This window comes from Cervus elaphus, chromosome 5 (assembly GCF_910594005.1).
Source record: "Cervus elaphus chromosome 5, mCerEla1.1, whole genome shotgun sequence".
Taxonomy (NCBI): Eukaryota; Metazoa; Chordata; class Mammalia; order Artiodactyla; family Cervidae; genus Cervus; species Cervus elaphus.
Window position 1 is genome coordinate 4,053,108 of NC_057819.1, and position 6,000 is coordinate 4,059,107.

Consider the following 6,000-nt stretch of genomic DNA (forward strand, 5'->3'; position numbering starts at 1 on the left):
GCTCTTCAGTTCAGTTCAGTCGCTCAGTCGTTTCGGACTCTTTGCGACCCCATGAATCGCAGCACGCCAGACCTCCCTGTCCATCACAAACTCCCGGAGTTTACTCAAACTCATGCCCATCGAGTTGGTGATGCCATCCAGCCATCTCATCCTCTGTCGTCCCCTTCTCCTGCTGCACCCAGTCCCTCCCAGCATCAGGGTCTCTTCCAGTGAGTCAACTCTTCACATGAGGTGGCCAGAGTATTGGAGTTTCAGCTTCAGCATCAGTCCTTCCAATGAACACCCAGGACTGATCTCCTTCAGGATGGACTGGTTGGATCTCCTTGCAGTCCAAGGGACTCTCAAGAGTCTTCTCCAACACCATAGTTCAAAAGCATCAATTTTTCGGTGCTCAGCTTTCTTCACAGTCCAACTCTCACATCCATACATGACCACTGGACAAACCATAGCCTTGACTAGATGGACCTTTGTTGGCAAAGTAATGTCTCTGCTTTTTAATATGCTATCTAGGTTGGTCACAACTTTCCTTCCAAGGAGTAAGCGTCTTTTAATTTCATGGCTGCAGTCACCAACTGCAGTGATTTTGGAGCCCCCCAAAATAAAGTCTGACACTGTTTCCACTGTCTCCCCATCTATTTCCCATGAGGTGATGGGACCAGATGCTATGATCTTAGTTTTCTGAATGTTAAGCTTTAAGCCAACTTTTTCACTCTCCTCTTTCACTTTCATCAAGAGGCTTTTTAGTTCCCCTTCACTCTCTGCCATAAGGGTGGTGTCATCTGCATATCTGAGGTTATTGATATTTCTCCCGGCAATCTTGATTCCAGCTTGTGCTTCTTCCAGCCCAGCGTTTCTCATGATGCACTCTGCATATAAGTTAAATAAGCAGGGTGACAATATACAGCCTTGACGTACTCCTTTTCCTATTTGGAACCAGCCTGTTGTTCCATGTCCAGTTCTAACTGTTGCTTCCTGACCTGCATACAGGTTTCTCAAGAGGCAGGTCAGGTGGTCTGGTATTCCCATCTCTTTCAGAATTTTCCACAGTTTATTGTGATCCACACAGTCGAAAGCTTTGGTGTAGTCAATAAAGCAGAAATAGATGTTTTTCTGGAACTCTCTTGCTTTTTCGATGATCCAGCGGATATTGGCAATTTGATCTCTGGTTCCTCTGCCTTTTCTAAAACCAGCTTGAACATCTGGAAGTTCTCGGTTCACGTATTGCTGAAGCCTGGCTTGGAGAATTTTGAGCATTACCTTACTAGCGTGTGAGATGAGTGCAATTGTGCGGTAGTTTGAGCAATCTTTGGGATTGCCTTTCTTAGGGATTGGAATGAAAACTGACCTTTTCCAGTCCTGTGGCCACTGCTGAGTTTTCCAAATTTGCTGGCATATTGAGTGCAGCACTTTCACAGCATTATCTTTCAGGATTTGAAATAGCTCAATTGGAATTCCATCACATCCACTAGCTTTGGTCATAGTGATGCTTCCTAAGGCCCATTTGACTTCACATTCCAGGATGTCTGGCTCTAGGTGAGTGATCACACCATTGTGATTATCTGGGTCGTGAAGATCTTTTTTGTACAGTTCTTCTGTGTATTCTTGCCACCTCTTCTTAATATCTTCTGCTTCTGTTAGGTCCATACCATTTCTGTCCTTTATTGAGCCCATTTTTGCATGAAATGTTCCCTTGGTATCTCTAATTTTCTTGAAGAGATCTTTAGTCTTTCCCATTCTGTTGTTTTCCTCTATTTCTTTGCATTGATCACTGAGGAAGGCTTTCTTATCTCTCCTGGCTATTCTTTGGAACTCTGTATTCAAATGGGAATATCTTTCCTTTTTTCCTTTGCTTTTCACTTCTCTTCATTTCACAGCTATTTGTAAGGCCTCCTCAGACAGCCATTTTGCCTTTTTGCATTTCTTTTCCATAGGGATGGTCTTGATCCCTGTCTCCTGTACAGTGTCACGAACCTCCATCCATAGTTCATCAGGCTCTCTATCAGATCTAGTCTCTTAAATCTATTTCTCACTTCCACTGTATAGTTATAAGGGATTTGATTTAGGTCATACATGAATGGTCTAGTGGTTATCTCTACTTTCTTCAGTTTAAGTCTGAATTTGGCAATAAGGAGTTCATGATCTGAGCCACAGTCAGCTCCCAGTAATGTTTTTGCTGACTGTATAGAGCTTCTCCATCTTTGGCTGCAAAGAATATAGTCAATCTGATTTCGGTGTTGACCGCCTGGTGGTGTCCATGTGTAGAGTCTCCTCTTGTGTTGTTGGAAGAGGGTGTTTGCTATGACCAGTGCATTCCCTTGGCAGAACTCTATTAGCCTTTGCCCTGCTTCATTCTGTACTCCAAGGCCAAAGTTGCTTGTTACTCCAGGTGCTTCCTGACTTCCTACTTTTGCAGTCCAGTCCCCTATAATGATGCTCTTAATAGTATCTTTATCTTTCATCTTTGCCTTTTTAATTGCAGTGTGTTTTGGTGTGATCTCCTTTCAGTTTATCCTGTTTGGGACTCTCTGTATTTCTTGGACCTGGATGTCTGTTTCCTTTCCTGGGTTAGGGAAATTTTTAGCTCTTATATCTTCAGATATATTCTCCACCCCTTTCTTCTCCTTCTGGGATCTCTATAATGCAAATATTAGTATGCTTGACATTGTCCCAGAGGACTCTCAAACTGTCCTCATTTCTTTTTGATCTTTTCTCTGTTCAGCTTCAGTGATCTCAACTGATCCATTCTTCAGTATCTTCCAGTCTATTGATTCCTTCTAATGTATTTTAAATTTCAATTATTGTGTTCTTCGGCTCTATTTGGTTCTTCTTTATAGCTTTTAACTCTGTTCTACTTCTCCATGTGTTCATCCATTCTTCTTCTGAGTTCTTTGACCATCTTTATGATCATTACTTTGAACTCTGAATCATGTAGATTGCCTGTGCCTCCATTTCACTTAGTTCTTCTGGGCTTTATCCTCTTCCTTTGTTTGGGACGTGTTCCTCTGTTGCCTCATTTTGCTGAATTTGCTATTTTTATTTCTGTGTCTCTAGTGAGTTGGTTCTGTTTCCCAGGTTTGGAGAGTGGCCTTCTGTGGGAGACGTCCTCTATGTCCCAGCACTGCGCCCCACTCTGGTCGCCAGGCCACATGCTCTCAGGGTGCCCCGTGGAGGCTGCATAGGTCCTTCTGTTACGGTGGGCGGCATGGTGGACGTGGCAGGTCCTCGGACCGGTCAGGTTGCCAGGCCCTGCCGGGGGAGGAGGCTGCTGGCCTCTGGTTGGCAGGGCCTGGCGGGTCTTGGGGTTAGTGCTGGCCCACTGACAGCCGGGTTCTGGGACAGTAGGTGGTGGGGCCAGGGTTTTTGGATCTAGTGTTGGCCCGCTGGTAGGTGGGGTCAGTTCCTACGTGGCTGGTTCTGGGACTATGGTGAGCGGGCCGGATCCGGCATAGCCAATTCAGGAGACTGAGGCCCTGTGGAGGTGGTATTGGCCTGCTGGGGGTGCGGATGGATTCCAGGACTGCTGGCTGAGGGGCCCAAGGCGTCCCAGAGCTGACCTGCTGGTGGGCAGGGCTGGGTGCAGGGGGTCTGAGGTGGGGGTCCTGGAGCTGCAGCTGGTGTGTTGGCTGGGTCCTGACAAGGCAGCCGTGGGGCTGTGGTTGTTCTGGGGCTGGTGTCCACCTGCTGGTGGGCGAGGTCAGGGCCCAGGGTAGCTGTGCCGGAGCCTCCCCTCAGCGGGTGAAGTTGGGTCCTGGGCCTGGGGTCTGCACACTGGCAGGTGGCGCTAGGTCCTGTGGTCTCTGACTGCAAGGCCCAGGGGTTCCAGAACTGGTGTTGAACCGCTGGGGGGTGTAGCCAAGGGCCTGGGGTTCCTGGGGCTCTTGCTGGCTCACTGGTGGGCAGATCCAGTTCCCAGAGTTCTGGCTGCAGGGCCCTGGGGATCCTGGAGCTCGTGTGGGTCTGCTGGTAGACAGGGCCATTTCCTGACACAGCTAGCTATGGGATCTGGGGTGTCCCAAGCCTTGTGTTGGCCCACAGGCAGGGGGACCAGACCCCAGGTGGCTGGCCGATAGGCCCACAGTGTCTCAGAGCTGGTGGCGGCCCGCGGGTGGGCAGCAGGGCCAGGTGGGCCAGGGCCCGTCCTGGCCTGTTGGTAGGTGGGCTAGGTCCCGCCATGGCAGGCTGCAGGGCTGCGCTGGTCCTGAGGCTGGTGTTCACCCGCTAGTGCCTCTGCCCTGGGTCCTGGAGCGTGTGAGATTTTGTGTGCACCCTGGAAGAGTGGGGTTTCTCTTTCCCACAGTCCTCTGGGACTGGAGTCCCCAAACTAAGCCCTGTTGGCCTTCAGAGCCGAACGTTCTGGGGTTCATCTTCCTGGGGCAGGAGCCCAGGGTGGGGCCCAGACCCATCGCTCCCTGGTGAGAGCTTCTGCAGCAGTGCTTATCTTCCAGTGTGTGGCCCCACTCGGAGGTGCGGCTCTTGGCTGCACTGCCCGACCCCTCCTGCCCATCTCGCCACATGGTTCCTGCTTTGTATCTGGGTCCTGGTCTTCCTCAACAGTAGTTGCTCTGTAAATAGTTGTGATTTTGGCATGCCCATGAGAGGAGGTGAGCTCAGGTCTTCCTGCTCTGCCATCTTGGCCTGAACTCCCACCATCCTCCTTTTTAAATGTAATTTTTATTTATATATACATACAACTCACCACTTTAAAGCATACAAATTGGTAGGTTTTAGCATAATCATAAAGTTGTGCAGCCATCACCACTAATTCCAAAACATGTTTGTCACCCCAGAAAGAAACTGCGTGCTTGTTAGCAGTCATTCACCATTTATCCCTCCCCTGTCCTCTGCCAGCCATTAATCTATTGCCTCCATGGATTTGACTGTTACCATAAATGGAATCGTACAATATATAGCCTTTGGTGTCTGACAGCTTTCATTTAGTGAAACAAAGTTTGATAGTCGTCCATGTTGTACCATATGCCAGGACTTCATTCCTTTTTATGGCTAAATACAGTATTCCATTGCATGGGTATACCGCATTTTGCTATTCATCTGTCAGTGGACATTTGGGTTACCACCTTTTTGCTATTAAAAATAATCCCGATATGAGCTTTTTGATTACCTGCCAAACTCTTTTCACACCAGCTGCACCATTTTATATTCCCAACAACAGTATATGAGGGTTCTGATTTCTACACATCTTTGCCTTGTCCATTCCATCTCCCCAAGCATTTTTTGTTTCAAGCTTCCCTAGCAGATGTGAAATGATAGCTCACTGTGATTTTGATTTGCACTTCCCTATTGACTAAAGGTGAGCATCTTTTCATGTGCTTTTTGGCCATTTGTATCTCTTGGGGGAATGTCTGTCCTAACCCTAAGCCCATTTCAAAACTGGGCTGTCTTCTTATGGTAGTTGTAAGCCTTCTTTATATATTCTGGATACAAGTCCTGTAAAAGACACATGATATTCAGATGTTTTCTCCCGTTCTGTGGATTGTGTCGATGGTGCCCTTCAAATCACAAGGCTTTCATTTTGATGAAATACAACCTGTCTTTTCTCTGTTGCTTGTGTTTTTGCTCTCCTATCTAAGAAATCATTGCCAATTCAAGGTGATAACGATGTATGAGTGTGGTTTTTCACTAAAAATTTTATACTTACATGTGGATCTTCAGTCCATTTTGAGTTAACTTTGATATATTGTGTGAGGTAGGGACCCAACTTCATTCTTTTGCATGTGACTATCCACTTACCCAAGAACAAAAGTGTTGAAAAGACTGTTTCTCCCATTGAATTGTCATGTTACCTTTGTCAAAAGTCAGTTAACCAAAACTGTGAGGGTTTATTTATAGACTCACGTTTCTATTCTATATACATGTGCACACATGTATTTGTATATATATATCCTTTTGTCACTGTCACATTGCCTTGATTACTGTACCCTTTATTAAGTTCTGAGATCAGAGAAGTGTGCATCTTCCAATTTTGTTCTTTTTCAAGATTGT